This window comes from Camelus ferus, chromosome X (assembly GCF_009834535.1).
Source record: "Camelus ferus isolate YT-003-E chromosome X, BCGSAC_Cfer_1.0, whole genome shotgun sequence".
Lineage (NCBI taxonomy): Eukaryota > Metazoa > Chordata > Mammalia > Artiodactyla > Camelidae > Camelus > Camelus ferus.
Genome location: NC_045732.1, coordinates 4,804,346 through 4,821,354, shown reverse-complemented (window position 1 = coordinate 4,821,354; position 17,009 = coordinate 4,804,346).

Genomic DNA, 17,009 nt, shown 5'->3' with positions numbered 1-17,009 from the left:
CCGTCTATCCCTTCCCACCCCCCCCGACCCCTTGGCAACAACAATTTGTATTCTATGTCTATGAGTCTGTTTCTGTTTTGTATTTATGCGTTGTTTTTTTTCTTTTTCTTTTTTAGATTCCACATATGAGCGATCTCATATGGTATTTTTCTTTCTCTTTCTGGCTTACTTCACTTAGAATGACATTCTCCAGGAGCATCCATGTTGCTGCAAATGGTGTTATGTTGTCGGTTTTTATGCCTGAGTAGTATTCCATTGTATAAATATACCACATCTTCTTTATCCAGTCATCCGTTGATGGACATTTAGGCTGTTTCCATGTCTTGGCTATTATAAATAGTGCTGCTATGAACATCGGGGTGCAGGTGTCATCCTGAAGTAGGGTTCCCTCTGGATATAAGCCCAGGAGCTGGATTCCTGGATCATATGGTAAGTCTATTCCTAGTCTTTGAGGACTCTCCATACTGTTTTCCATAGTGGCTGCAACAAACTGCATTCCCACCAGCAGTGAAGGAGCGTTCCCCTTTCTCCACAGCCTCTCCAGCATTTGTCATTTGTGGAGTATTGAATGATGGCCATTCTGACTGGTGTGAGGTGAAACCTCATTGTAGTTTTGATTTGCATTTCTCTGATAGTTAGTGATATTGAGCATTTTTTCATGTGCTTATTGATCATTTGTATGTCTTCCTTGAAGAATTGCTTGTCTAGGTCTTCTGCCCATTTTTGGATTGGGTTGTTTGGTTGTTTCTTATTAAGTCGTATGAGCTGCTTACATAGTCTGGAGATCAAGCCTTTGTCGGTTTCATTTGCAAAAAATTACTCCCATTCTGTAGGCTGTCTTTTTGTTTTACTTATGGTTTCCTTTGCTGTGCAGAAGCTTGTAAGTTTCATTAGGTCCCATTTGCTTATTCTTGCTTTTATTTCTTCTAGGAGAAAATTTTTGAGATGTATATTAGATAATGTTTTGCCTATATTTTCCTCTAGGGGGTTTATTGTATCTTGTCTTATGTTTAAGTCTTTGATCCATTTTGAGTTTATTTTTGTGTATGGTGTAAGGGAGTGTTCTAACTTCATTATTTTAAATGCTGCTGCCCAGTTTTCTCAACACTATTTGCTAAAGAGACTGTCTTTATTCCATTCTATATTTTTGCCTCCTTTGTCGAAGATGAGTTGGCCAAAAGTATGTGGGTTCATTTCTGGACTCTCTATTCTGTTCCATTGGTCTATATGTCTTTTTTTGTGCCAATACCATGCTGTCTTGATGACTGTAGCTCTATAGTATTGTCTGAAGTCTGGGAGAGTTATTCCTCCAGCCTCTTTTTCTCTTCAGTACTGCTTTAGCAATTCTAGGTCTTTGATGGTTCCATATAAATTTTATTATGATTTGTTCTAGTTCTGTGAAATATGTCCTGGGTAATTGGATAGGGATTGCATTAAATCTGTAGATTGCCTTGGGCAGTGTGACCATTTTAACAATATTGATTCTTCCAATCCAAGAGCATGGGATATCTTTCCATTTTTTAAAGTCTTCTTTAATTTCCTTCATCAATGGTTTATAGTTTTCTGTGTATAATTCTTTCACCTCCTTGGTTAGATTTATTCCCAGATATTTTATTACTTTGGGTGCTATTTTAAAGGGGATTGTTTCTTTACTTTCTTTTTCTGTTGATTCATCATTAGTGTAAAGAAATGCAACTGATTTTTGTACGTTAATCTTAACCTGCTAACTTGCTGAATTCTTCAATCAGCTCTAGTAGTTTTTGTGTGGACCTTTTAGGGTTTTCTATATATAGTAACATGTCATCAGCATATAGTGACACTTTCACCTCTTCTTTTCCAATTTGGATCCCTTTTATTTCTCTCTCTTGTCTGATTGCTGTGGCTAGGACTTCCAAGACTATGTTGAATAGGAGTGGTGATAGTGGGCATCCTTCTCTTGTCTCAGATTTTAGTGGGAAGGTTTTCAGTTTTTGACCGTTGAGTACTATGCTGGCTGTAGTTTTGTCATATATAGCTTTTATGATGTTGAGATATGTTCCCTTTATACCCACTTTGGTGAGAGTTTTTATCATAAATGGGTGTTGAATTTTATGAAATGCTTTTTCTGCCTCTATTGAGATGATCATGTGGTTTTTGTTCTTTCTGTTGTTGATGTGATGTATTACATTGATTGACTTGTGTATGTTGAACCAATCTTGTGTTCCTGGGATGAACCCCACTTGGTCATGATGTATAATCCTTTTTATGTGCTGTTGGATTCTATTTGCTAATATTTTGGTGAGGATTTTGGCATCTATGTTCATCAGTGATATTGGCCTATAATTGTCTTTTTTGGTAATGTCTTTGCCTGGTTTTGGTATCAGGGTGATAGTGGCTTCAGGGAATGAGTTTAGGAGTATTACCCCCTTTTCAATCTTCTGGAAGAGTTTGAGAAGGAAGTCCTTCTTTGTATGTTTGGTAGAATTCCCCGGTGAAGCCGTTCAGTCCTGGACTTCTATTTGTAGGGAGGTTTTTTATTGCTAATTCAATTTCATTTCTAGTGATCAGTTTGTTCAAGTGGTCAGTTTCTTCTTGACTCAGTCTGATGGACAGTATGTTTCCAGAAACTTGTCCATCTCCTCTAGGTTATCCAATTTGATTCCATAGTTTTTCATAATATTCTCGTATGATATTCGGTAGTTCTATTTTATTTGTTGTAATTTCTTCATTATCCTTTCTTATTTTGCTAATTTGTGCTCTCTCTTTTTTCTTCTTTGTGAGTTTGGCCAGAGGTTTGTCGATTTTATTTACTTTTTCAAAGAACCAGCTTTTGGTTTGATTGATTTTTTCTATGGTCTTTTTAAGCTGTATTTTATTTATTTCCTCCCTAATCTTTATCATTTCCTTCCTTCTGCTGCCTTTTGGTTTTTTTTTGTTCTTCTGTTTCTAGTTTATTCAGCTTGTGGGTTAAATTGTTTATTTGAGGTTGTTCTTCTATTTTGAGGAAGGCTTGTATCACTATAAACTTACCTCTTAGCACTGCCTTTGCTGTGTCCCATAAATTTTGTGTGGTTGTGCTTTCATTGTCATTTGTCTCAAGGTATTTTTAAATTTCAGCTTTGATTTCCTCATTGACCCTCAAGTTGGCCAACTCTTAAAACTTCATCTCTCTCTACCCCAATCTAGCTCCTTCCTCTAAACTTCTTGTTTAGTACTATCATTAACCCCAGAAACGTGAATGTTGATTTTGATTACCCTTTCTTTTTTATAACTCACCTCTGGTCATGTAGTATGTCCTGTTGTTTCTACCTCCAATATCTCGCTCAAATTCCTGCCCTCCTCTCCATTTCCACATTCAGTGCCCCATTTTAGGCCTTTAAAATGACTGGCCAAGATAATTGTAGTGTTGTGCCCATTTCCACCTATAGAATTACTTTCCTATCTTCAATCTTCCCCCTATTTTCAATGCCATCCACACTGCTCTGAGAACTGCCTTCCTGGTGTTAATAACATAACAAGTAGTGTTATTACATTATTCCTCAAACACATTCACTGACTTCCCGTTGCCTGTAGCAGTATTTTTCAAAACACAGGTTATGAACTATTAGTAGGTCATGAAATGAATTAGTCAGTTTCTAGTAGCATTTTCAAAAACATTTTTTTTAGACAAAACAAGATAGACAATATCAGCATAGGTTGCATAATAAATGGTAGGTATTCCCTGTGGGAACTTTTGTGTTTCAGTTTTATATCTGTGTATGTGTGTATTGGGTCACGATCTAAGATTCACTTCTCACTGTAAGTCACTTCTTACTGTATGACCATAGATACTTGCCTATTATCATTGCCATGACATTCATGCCCCTCTCCTCCACGAGTCTGGCCTATACCTACCTTTCTGATCTTATCTGCTACTACTTTTCATTCACCTTATCCTTTATCCACATAGAAGTTTCTCACTGTTTCATATACTTCCATTCTTCCAGGTCTTTGCTAATGCTGATCCCTTATTCTTTAATGATCTTCCCTTATTCCAAGCCTGTAAATTCTACTCATTCTTCAAGGAAGACCCAGAACAAACACCACTTCTTGTTCAAAACCTTCTCAAATTCCCCAGTCCAAATTAATAACTAACCCTTTGGGCTCCCACAGGGAGATTTATTATAGCACTCAAGTTATTCTGCCTTATAATAAAATTTTGAATTGACATATGTCTCCTTCCTTCCTTCTATCCTTCATTCCTTCCTTCTTTCCTTCCTTCCACCTGCCATTGCTTTGGCAGCTTTAGCAGGCTCCACTATCACCTGGTTTGAGAAGTAACTCAGCCCCTGTGCTCAGTAAACAGCAAGTCATGGCACAGCTGGGAATTCTGGGACTTAGGAATGGGCAAGTCAAGCCAAACAATTCTGACTTTAGGGTAGAGAATGGAAAGGGATTGACATTTGGTGCTGAGCTGTAAGAAAGTCTTCAAGGTGAACTATTCCAAGAAAACTGCTTTTCAACAGATGCTTTCCCAGATAAGCAAATAAATATTAAATGGAAGAACACTTGGTATTTAGATAGTAGTCTCACCAGACTAGAGTAGGCAGGAAAAACTGGCTCCTTTTTCTTCCTTCAGTGCCATTTACTAAACACCTGTTCTGGAACATACACATGGCTGGGATATTCTGTGAAGACCACTAATATGAATTAGACGTGCTCTCAAGGATCTTAGAATCAAAGTCAATAGCTCTGATCTCTCCCTTGAGTTCCATACTCACAAATCCAACTTCCTACCTAACCAACCCCACTGGTTGTATCACTGGCATCTCTAACAGACCCCAACAAAACTCTCAACTTCACCCCTGTCCCTACTGCGAAACAGTCTCCTTTCCTAGTTTCCCATCAATAGTAAATGTGCTCTATCCCCAGAGCTGGAATTATTCTTCATTCTTCCCTCTCTTACCCCATGTATCTGAAACACTAGCACAGTGGTTATCAAACTTGAGTGTGCATTAGGCTCTATCTGGAGGTTCACTGAAACATAGATCACCAAGTCCCATCTCCAGAGTCTTTGATTCAGTAGATGGGCTGAGAATTTGCATTTCTAACAAGTTCCCAGGCAATGCTGTTGCTGCCAGTCCAGGGACCACACTTGGAAAAAACTACCGCATTAGTAAGACCTGGCAGGTTATATCTATATTATATATTATAGATCTGTCTACCTCTCACCATTCCCCTAGCTCATCAACAAATCTAAGCAGTTTTCCATACATCTCTGCTAGCCAGTGTCTTCGTTTGGTATGCCTATCCTCAAGTCTTACAGGTCCCAGCTGTCCAACTTGACTTGTTGAGTGAATGTTGGGCCTAAGTTGCCTCTGAAGCTGGCTCAACATTTCAGTAAGACTGCACCCTAGTGATTGTGGGAAACCCCAAGGATGTATCCTGTGGTTTTCCTGGGATTCTGTGGCCACACCAGCAGCACATTGGCCTCTTGGGAGGATTTCATTAGGAAATTTTCCACATGAAATTGGGTCTTTAATGACTTGGATGCTTTCCTTATTTGTATTCCACAATATTCCACAGATTTCATCTCATGGAGTCATCCAACAACTCCGCAAGGCTATGCTGAGTCCTACTTCTCAGGTAGATAGAATTTCCAAGCTTCCAAGAGGTTCCATGATGTACCCAATTTCACCCTGAAAAAAAATTGTTGACTAACCCAGGACAAGAGTCACCCCATTGACTTGTTTTTCATGGCTTGAAATACATCATATGAGGAAAGTTCCTTTATATGGTGGAAAGGTGATTAGGTTCAGCACACTGAATTCTCTACTTTCCAACTTTGTGATGTTGGGCAGGTTATTTTACTTCTCTCAGCCTCAAGCTTTTCATTTGTAAAAATGAAGCTAAACATACCTATTTATATTGTCATGATGAGGATTGAATTACCATATAAAGTGCCTAGCACAGTTGCTGGAACATAGTAGACACTAAAAATAGATAGATAGATAGATAGATATACATAGATAATTTCTGTTAAATACCTTTCTTAACAACCATTACTTCCCAGTTCCTGGCACTTATAGATTCTTAATAAATGTTAACTGAATGAATTAGCCCCCCACCTATTTTAATATCTTTCTTTTTCTCTGAGATTAATGAAATTACAATCAGTACCCTGGACTTACCATCTATTTTCATTCATTTTTGTCACTCCAAATGAAATTGTTGAGCCCCACTTATAGTCAAAGCAGCATGAGAGATGACATGGAATTTACAGAGAGAAATATTTTGCAGTGCCAGTCTCTAGAAGGCTCTTGTATATATAATTAACTGAATTTCAAGTTGCTTCATGCATAAGTCTGTAAATTTAGAGGACCCAGAGGGCCAAAGCTGCATGCTCTTGAATTAGTTCCTTTCCCATTCTAGATATTTGTTCCTTCATCTCTGAAATTAAGAGGATTGATTTGCTTGGTGGCTTTGGAATAATGTTCTGAGGAGCCCTGGGAGTTCCAAGGAGGTCTATCAAGGGTCACTGTTAGAGTCAGGCAGGGCTGGATTTGAAGAGAGAATAAGGACTCTGGGACCCACTTCTACTTCAACCATAATAGTTCTGATTCAATCTATTTTCTGTATTGGACCACAATCAATTATTTTACTTGAAGGAAGATGTCTTCTCATCAATCACCCACAGGATTCAACACACTGTTGGGTGAATTGTACTTGCTTAATAATTTTTTCTCTGCTTGACTGATAGAAAATGTAAAGAGAAGGAAGCTAGCACATGTGAGTGTGTGCGTATAAGTTGTGGCTGGCATGATGCCCACTCTGTAGATCTGAGCAAGGAATGAACTTTTACTTAAGTTTAATCTTAGCCCAAACTACCCAGTTGCTGGACAGAGCATGGAAGGCTGGGCATTCGATCCTACTCCTGAAGAATGTGGTAAAGTCAATCAACTACAAGAGTAACAAGTTTCCATTTCTTTTCTTTTTTTTTTTTTATCATTAATCCCCTTCCTATTCCTCTTGGGTTACCTCAGTCATCCAACTCCATTTAAAATCTGTTTCCTATACACAAGCCTTTTGACAAGTCATTTATTTTCCTGGGAAAACAGGAGCAGAGGTGAAGAAGTAGCTTAGAATTTGAGTTCAGATGGTGTTGTGGGTTTAGATTTAATACTGTGAAGCTATTGAAGGATATATTTTTAACAGCTTTATTGAGTTGTAATTTATATACCAAAGAAACCATCCATTTTAAGTGTACAATTCAATGATTTTTTAGTAAATTTACATAGTTATTCAACTATACCACAGTGCCATTTTAGATCATTCCCATCATCCCCAAAATAAACCTTATGCCCAGTTTCAGTCCACCTCTGTTCCTACCCATAGCCACAGGCAACCAGTTATACTTTCTGTCTCTATAGATTTGCCTTTTCTGGACATTGCATATAACTTAGCGTATTGTTTTTGTGATTCATACACATTATACCATATATTAGTATTTCTTTCCTTTTTATTGGTAGACCGTATTCCATTATATGAATATACTGCATTTTGTTTATTCACTCACCAGTTGGTGAACATTGGGGTCATTTCCACCATTTGGCTCTTATGAACAATGCTGTTCCAAACATTTGCATATAAGTCTTTGTATGGAACAATATTTTCATTTCTCCTGGTTAGAGTCTTACAGTGAAATTTCTGGGTCGTATGGTAAGCATAGGTATAACTTTTTAACATATTGCAAAACTGTTTTCCAAAGTGGTTGTGCCAATTTTCATCCCTAGAAGCAGAGTATAAACGTTCCAGTTTCTAATCTTGTTGAGCATCTTCCTCATGGATTTATTTGCCACTCATCTATCTTCTTTGGTGAGGTGTCTATTCAAACCTTTTGCCCATTTTTCATTTGGGTTGTTTGTTTACTTATTGTGAATTTTTAGTGTTCTTTGTGTATTCAGGATATAAGTCCTTTATCAGATACATGCTTTGCAAAGATGTTCTCCCAGTCTGTGATTTGTCTTTTCATTCTTTTAACAGTGTCTTTTGAATTGTGGAACTTTTTAATGTTGATGAAGAAGTCGTATTCATCAGTATTTTCTTTTAAATAAGGAAACAAGTTAAGGAGGGAAGAAGATATACCATGCTAACACTATTCAAAAGAAAACTGTCTAAATGCAGTGTGCTATCTTGGATTGGATCTCAGAACATAAAAAAGGGCATTATTTGAAACACTGGTGAAATCCAACAATTTAATCTGTCCAATCAATGCAATCCTATCAAAATCTCAGCAGACATTTTTATAGAAATTGATAAATGAACTCTAAAATTCATATAGAAATGCAAAAAGCCTAGAGTAGCCAAAACAACTCTGCCAGAAGAATAACAAAGTTGGAGAACTTACACTGCCTGATTTCAAGAATTATTTTAAAGTGTAGTAATCAAAGTAGTGAAGTACTGGAATAAAGATGCACAAATAGACCTATGGAGCAGAATAGAGAGTCCAGAAATAAACCCACAAATATATGGACAACTGATTTGGACAATGATGCAAAGGCAATGCTATGGAGAAAGGATGATCAAACAAATTAAACTATGGGCTGCCTTTTTGTTCCTCTCTAGGTAATGTGCCTTTTGCCCCTCAGACTGCTATTAAGATTTTCCCTTTATCACTGGTTTTGAGTAATTTGATTGTGATATGACTTGGTGTAGTATTCTTCCTGCTTCCTGTGCTTGAGGTTTGTTGAACTTTTTGGATTCATTCATGTATAGTTTTCGTCAAATTTGAAACATTTTTTTGTTATTTCTTCTTCAAATATTTTTTTTCTCCCTCCTTCTTGATCTCCAGTTACATGTGTTTTTAGCCATTTGAAGCTGTCCCAAAATTTGCTGATGCTGTTTATTTCTTTAAATCTTTTTTTTTCTGTATGTATTTCATTTGGGAAACTTTCTTTTGGTATATCTTCATGTTCTTTAATCTTTTCTCCTTTATTGTCTAAATTGACTAATATACTTTTCATTTTGGACATTGCAGTTTTCATCTCTAGATATTTTAGTTGGTTCTTTTTCATCTCTCCCATGACTCTACTTAATATGGACAGTATTTCCTCAAGCTTTTTGAATATATGAAATGCATTTATAATAACTATTAGTATCCTTGCCTACTAATTCTATCAACCATGTCATTTCTTAGTTTTTATTTATTATTCTCTACATTATGGATTTCATTTTTTCTGCTTAATTGCACACCTGGCAAGGTTTGGTTGGATGCTAGACATTTTGAAATTTCTCTTGTTGACTCTGCATATTTTTTTTATTCCTACAAATATTCTTAAGCTTTGTTCTGGAATGTCATTAAGACACTTGGAATCGGTTTTATCTTTCTGGGCCTTGCTTTTCAGCTTAGGTGAGTGGGACCATAGCAGCATTTATTGTAGAGCTCATTTCTCCTAGCAGTGATGCAGAATGTGTCTTTGTACTTTGATGCTTTGTAAATTGTGAAGTTTTTCTGTCTTGGCTGTTTGGAATAGTCACTATTCTCGGCCCTTTGTAGGCTCTGATCACTGTTCCCTCTAACCCTTTGGGGTGTTTCTTTTTTCCTTGGCTTCAGGTACTTGGTTTTCTTACACACATGTGCTGATCAATATTTCAGTGAGTACTTTAGGTGGATCCTCTGAAGACTGTAAGCATTCTGTCTCCACACAGGTCTCCCCTCTCCAAAACTCTTTACTATGAACTCCAGATGCCTTGGCTTCTCCAGAATCATAGCTCCATTTCAACTGAGGGAGATGGCCAGGCTCTGTCTGAGTTCCATGTCCCTGCCTTTCAGCCTAGAATATTTCTCTAGGCAGTATGATGGGACAGTCCTCAGGCTCATCTAAGCTTTTCCATCTCTCAGATATCATTGATCTTACTTGCCTGATATCCAGTGACTTGATCACTGTTTTCTTTTTCATACATTTTTGTCTTGATGTTTTTGTTTGTTTGTTTTATTTAGTTTAGTTTTAGTTATTTTGCACAGGACAGTGAGTCTGGTCCCTGTTACTCTATCTTGACCCAAGTGGAAGTCAAGGTTATTCCCCAAATTTGGTTTTAAAGGATCATATGTTACCATTTAAGATGCACATGTTTTATATTTTAAAAGTCTTAAGTCAGAATGTGTCCTAAATATAAGCTACCTTACAACTGCTGTTGGCAAAGAGGGAATTGTGTTACTGTCAGTGCATGAGCACATATGAACTTGACCATGAATGTTCACATTATCATCCCTTCAGTTGACTTATATGCATAATTGCCACTGTATGTGCTGAGTTTAATTGCTGTTTAAAATATCTTCAAAAAGATTTCATCATGGTTCTCCCTTAAAGTAAAAAGTTATTGTGTATGAGAAATGACACAGACCAGAAAAATCTGATTAAAATAGTATCTTAAATAAATCTACAAGAGCTCTTTCAAGAACTATTAAACAGTAATTTAAATTATAAGAAAATATTTTTGTCATAATACAATTGATAGAATTTTTTTTCTTACTAGTCCATAAGATAATGTGTACCTTATGTTCAATGGCATCTTAGATTCAATTAAATACAGCAACCAATTAGCAAGGATATTTATTGGTAAAGCTAATCTAACTAGGTTCCAAATTAACAGTAGTTAAAACAAGACAGAAGTTCATTTCTCTCTCACATTATCAGCCTGGGAACAAGCTACCTGTGGATTGTATGTCTGCCTTGTCATGGGGACTCAGGCTCTTTTAATCTTGTTGTTTCACCATGTACAGGGTGTAACCCTCATCTAGATGGTTCAAGATGGCTTAATGTTATGTACACATGCTAGGTGGTGGAAAAAAGGCAAAGGGGAAGTGGATGGCATCCTTCTTCCCTTTAGGGTCACAGCCTAGGAGTTGCACATATCACATGTGTTTTCATCCCACTGGCCAGAACAATGTCACATGGCTACAAACAGCTGCAAAGGAGAGAGGGAAATATAAACCTTATTCTAGACATCACATGGCCAGATGAAAATCTGAGGTTCTATTATTAATGGAGAGAGAGGAGAATGAATTTGAGGGGACAAGGAGCCTTTGTGCTCTGTGTGACCCTAGGGTTTTCAAATTGTTGGAGCTGCCTATGGATGGAATGGATTGTCTAGAGAAGTAGTGAGAGCTCTGTGACTAAATTGTTCAAGGAAGGCCTAATTGAACACTTAGAAGTGATGTTATAGAAAACACTTAAGCAGTGGTTGGGGAAGGGTCAATACATGCCTTTAAAGATCCGTCCCAGCCGGAGATTCACATGTGCTCAGGTCCTACCCACACTGGTCTGTGTATCCGGCTTGCTGTATGTGAATCACTTGGCTGCTGTCTGTGTCCACCATTGCTCCATATTTGGCTTCACTGAAAATGACCAAATACATACAGAGACCTTCAGGTAAAATTCTCATTTAATCCCCAGAGATCGGATGGAGGGTGGGCACAACAGCAATAAGTAGGCAAAGCTCTTAATCATATCTTGGTGGTAGTGGGTTAGAGCTACTAGGTGAATCTGGCAGAGGTTATTTAAAAGAAAAATGATTTCCTTTGCTGTGCAGAAGCTTGTAAGTTTCATTAGGTCCCATTTGTTTATTCTTGCTTTTATTTCTTCTAGGAGAAAATTTTTGGAGGGTGGGAAGGGATAGACTAGGATTTCAAAATTGTAGAATAGATAAACAAGATTACACTGTATAGCACAGGGAAATATACACAAAATGTTATGATAACTTTGAGAGAAAAAAATGTGACAATGAGTGTGTATATGTCCATGAATGACTGAAAAATTGTGCTGAACACTGGAATTTGACACAACATTGTAAAATGATTATAAATCAATAAAAAATGTTAAAAAAAAAAAAAAAAGAAAAATGAGACCAACTCAGGGTACATTCTGTTACAGATCTCCAATTGGCTGGATCTCCTAAGTTTCTCCATTGTTTCTGTTTTCTGAGTACAAACACAGATATAGGAGCCCTTATACACTACTGGTAGGAGTGTGAACTGCTGTGGCCATTCTGCACAACAAATTGGCGCTGCTTAGAGGAAATAAAAATATACATTACCTGTGCCCCAGATTTCCCACTCTGGGGATATAGCCCCCTAAATTTACTCAGACAAGTACAAGAATATTTGTTGAAGTATTGTTTGTGGAGGGGGGAGATGGAAGCAAAATAAGACTCCATCTTTGGAAGGGTGGACAGGTAAAATGTGATGGATGGCCATACTTAGAAGCAAAGAATCCTCGATCTCTTAACATCAGAGTGCCATGTAAAAACTGTATATTATATTTAGTCTCTACTGTGTGTTTCTGTTTATTAGTCTGCTTAGCCTGCCACAATGAAATAACACATTCTGGGTGGCTTAAATAGCAGACATTTATTTTCTCACAATTCTGTTGACTAGAAATTCATGATATAGATACTAGAAATTTTGATTTATGGTAAGGGCTTTCTTATTGTCTTGTAGGTGGCTGCCTCTTCCTCATATCGTCACTCCTCTGTTATATGTAGATAGGGATCACATGTCCCTTTCTCTACTTATTAGAGCATCAATAATATGAGATTAGGGCCCTACTGTGATGACCTCATTTAACCTTATACCTCCCTAAAAGTTCTCTCTCCAAATATTTTGGAGGTTAACTTTTATACCTCCCTAAAAGTTCTCTCTCCAAATACTTTGGAAGTTAATAAGGCTTGAATGTATGTATATTAGGGGACTCAATGCATTCCATAACATTCCACCCTATGCCTCCCCCCAAATTTATGTCCTTCTCACATGCAAAATTCATTCACCCCTCCTAACAACCCCAAATGTCTTAATGCATTCCAGCAACTATACCCAGTCCAAAGTCTCATCTAAATATTATCTAAAGTAGATTTGAGTGAGACTTGAAATATGATTCATCCACAGGCAAAATTCCTCTCCAGCAGTGAGACCAGACAAATTATCTGCTTCCCAAGTATAATGATACAATAGGCATAGGAAAGAAATTTCCTTATTAAAAGGGAGAATCAGAAAGGACATAGGGTAATAGGTCCCAACCAAGTGCAAAACCTAGCAAAGTAAATTCCATTAGATTTTTCAGGCTCAAGAATAATCTTTGGTTGGATGCTTTGAGCAATATCATACCCATTCCCACAGCTCTTTGCTGTCCCTTTATCCTAAGGCACTAGTCAGAGGCATTCTGGCCCACTGAAACTGAAGATGACACAGCTCACAGGGCCTGTTGGGTCTGGGCCTAATGGTGGGAGTGGAAGCCCTGATGATCTCTTAATCAACTTTGTTGTCATTCTTTCCTTTACTTGAAGGAGAAAGCAGATGTGCAGTCAAATAACTCTATTGTCCTGCCTTGTAGAATCCCAGAATCCCAAACTTTTTCCTTTATTTCATCCTTTCTCTGCTCCCTTTGGTCCATCCTGACAGTGTCTGTGCTTGTATAACCTCATCTCTATCCCTGACTTGTGCCGAGATACCTAATTAAAACCACAAGTAATCTCAGGGAGTGATTTTCTAGCCACACTTTTAGTGTTCTCTCCAGAACATGCTTTATCGTTTTTTTGCAAAAGGGATAGAATGAGAATTTTCCAAATCTTCTAGTTCTGGTCCCTTTTGCTTAATGATTCTTTTGATTTAGCTTTCTCTTGCATTTTAATATAAGGAGTAAGGAGAAGCTAGGCTCTACATTCAACACTTTGCTTAAAAATCTCTTCAGCTAAATATCTAATTTCCTTGCTCATAGGTTCTACCTTCCACAAAACACTAGAACAAAATTCAGCCAAATTCTTTCCAACTTTATAGCAAGGATCACCTTTTCACCAGTTTCTAATGGCATGTTCCTTTTTTCTCTTTTAGTCCTCATCAGAAGTAACTTTAATGTCCATATTTCTACCAACAGTCCCTTCAATGCAATGATAAGCTTTTTCTAGCATGTACCTCAAAACTCTTCCAGCCTCTACCCATCACCCAGTTTCAAAGCCACTTCTAAATTTTTAGATTATTATTAAGGTATTACCCCATGTCATGGTCCCAAAATTGGTATTAATCTACTTCATCTTCCACAACAAAATATCACAGATTGGGTAGCTTAAATAACATACATTTATTTTATCACAGTTCTGGAAGAAATTAAGGCATTCTCAGATGAAGGAAAACTGAGAGAATTTGTCACCAGCAGATCTATCCTAAAATAATAATAGCTAAAAGAGTCTCTCTGAAAGGAAGAAAACATGGAATATCAGGGAGGAAGAAAAACCAACAGAAAGAGTAAAAATATGATTAAAATACAGTTCATTTTACTTTTCCTGTTTAGTTTTTTAAATCATTTCTGATGATGGAAATAATGATATAGTGCTGTCTAACATGGGCCTCTACATACATAACTTGTATATAGAAGCAATCTTTCAGATAGTTATGTTATAAATGGTAGAGGGTAAAGGGAGCATAAAGGGAGGTAATGTTTCTACTTTTCACTCACCCTATTCAAATGATGACACAGAAGACTATGATAAATTATGAAGTATAATACCTAAAGCAACCACTAAAAAAACTATAGAAAGAGATACACTTAAAAATAGTGTAGATAAGATATAATTATAAAAAATGTTCAATTAACCATAAGAAGGCAGCAAAAAGGAAAGAGAATCAAATAAGAGATCAAATCGTAAACAAAAATAAAGTGATATACTGAAGCCCTAACTTATCAATAAATACACTAGGTATAAGTGGCCTAAATACTGCAATCCAAGTACTGATTAGCCAAGATGATTAAAAAACATGACCCATCTATACACTGTCTACAAGAATCTCACTTCAAATATAAAGATATAGGTATGTTGAAAGACTGGAAGAAAGTATACCATGGAAACATTAATCAAAGGAAAGCAGGAATAGATATATTAACATCAGATAAAGTAGACTTCAGAGCAAATAAAATTATTAGATACAGAGAGGTACATTAGATGACAAAAGTGTCAATCCACCAAAAAGACATAGTAATCCTAAATGGGTATACACCAAACAACAAAACTGTAAAATACATGAAGCAAATCTGATGGAACTGAAGAAAGAAATAGACAAATCCACAATTATAGTTGGAGTCTTTAACATACCTCTATCATTTGATAGAACTAGATAGAAAATCATCGAGGGTACAGAACTCCACAACACCATCAATGACAGGATATAATTAATATTTATGGAACACTCCACCCAACAACAGGATATATATGCTTTTCAAGTGACCATGAAACATACAGAAACATAGATAGACCACATCCTGGAATACAAAAAAAAAAATTCTTCACTTTAAAAATTTGTGGAAATATACAGTGTGTTCTCTGACATTAATAAAGTCAGAGTAGAAATCAGGAAAAAAAAAACAGGAAAAATCTGTAAATATTTGAGCAATAAACCAATAAATAACATATTTATAAAATAAAGCATGTTTCAAAGATGAAGTCTCAAGGGAATTAAAAATACATTGAACTGAGCAAAAATGAAAATAAAACATATAAAAATGTGTGGGATGCTGCAAAAGCAGTGGTGAGAGGGAAACTTATAGCACCAAATGCTTACATTAGAACAGAAGAAATCCCCTAATTAATAATCTAAACTCCCACCTCAAGAAACTAGAAGAGCAAAATAAACCCAAGGCAAGCAGAAAATAGGAAATAATACAGATAAGAACAGAAATCAATGAAATTAAAAACAGAAAAAATAGAAATCAATTAAAAGGCTGATTATTTGAAAAATATATAAAATTTAAAAACCTCTAGCAACCCTAACAAAGAAAAGAGAGAAACCACAAATTATTGAAATCAGGAATGAAACAGCCTATCACTATGGACCCCACAGACTTCAAAAGGACAGCAAGGGAACACTATGAACAGCTCTACTCATGTAAATGAAACCAGTTACGTGAAATGGACCAATTCTCAAAAAACACTTAAGTACCACAACACTCCCAATATGAAATAGATAATTCAAATAACCCTGTAACTATTTAGAAAATTAAAATTTTAACTTAACAACTCCCCAAACTAGAATCTCCATGTCCTAGAGAATTCTACCACATGGTTAAAAAGAATTAACCCCAATTCTAAACAACCTCTCCAGAAAGTAGAATTGGAAAGAACACATCTCTGTTCATTTTATGAAGCCCTTAATATCCTGATACCAATTCCAGGAAAAGACAGTACAAGAAAACTACAAACTAATATCCCTCTTGAATACAGATGTAAACATCTTTATCAAAATATAAGCAAATAGAATTCAGCAATTTATAAAAATAATTGACACTATGACCAAGAGATGCAAGGCCAATTTGTTATTCAAAAATCAATGTTACTTATATTAAAAGACCAAAGAAGAAAAATCACATGATAATGTCAATTAATACAGATAAAGCACTTGACAAAATTCAGCACATATTTATGATAAAATCCCCTAGAAAACTAGGAATGGCAAGGGGACTTTAGTAAAGTGCATTCACTTTGAGGTATCACCACATACCTATTATAACAGTTCAAGTAAAATGGCTGGCTAGATAGAGGAACTGGATCACTCATACATTGTTGGCGAGCACGTGAAATAGCATAGCTACTCTGGAAAAGAATTTGGCAGTTTGTTGAAAAACTAAGCATGCAGTTACCATACAGTCCAGCAATTGCCTTGGTCATTTCTCCTAGAGAAATGAAAACTTATGGTCATACTAAAATTTGTAGATGGATATTCATAGCAGCCTTATTCATAATTGCCAAAAACTGGAATCAGTCCAGTTGTCCTTCATTGGACATTATTTAGAACTGTCAGTGCATGGTGATAATAAAGAGCAGACCAACTTTAGTTGGTTCTATTATTATTTTTTAATTCTCTACACACAATGCACCCCTTTATTGTCTGCACCCAGGGTGGACTGTTTTCACTGCCCTTCCCTTGGTATACCACTGCTGAGAGGTAACAGTAGTACCATCAAAGCCTGCAGTGACACTGCTGTCCCTCCACTAAAGCATGGGCCAGG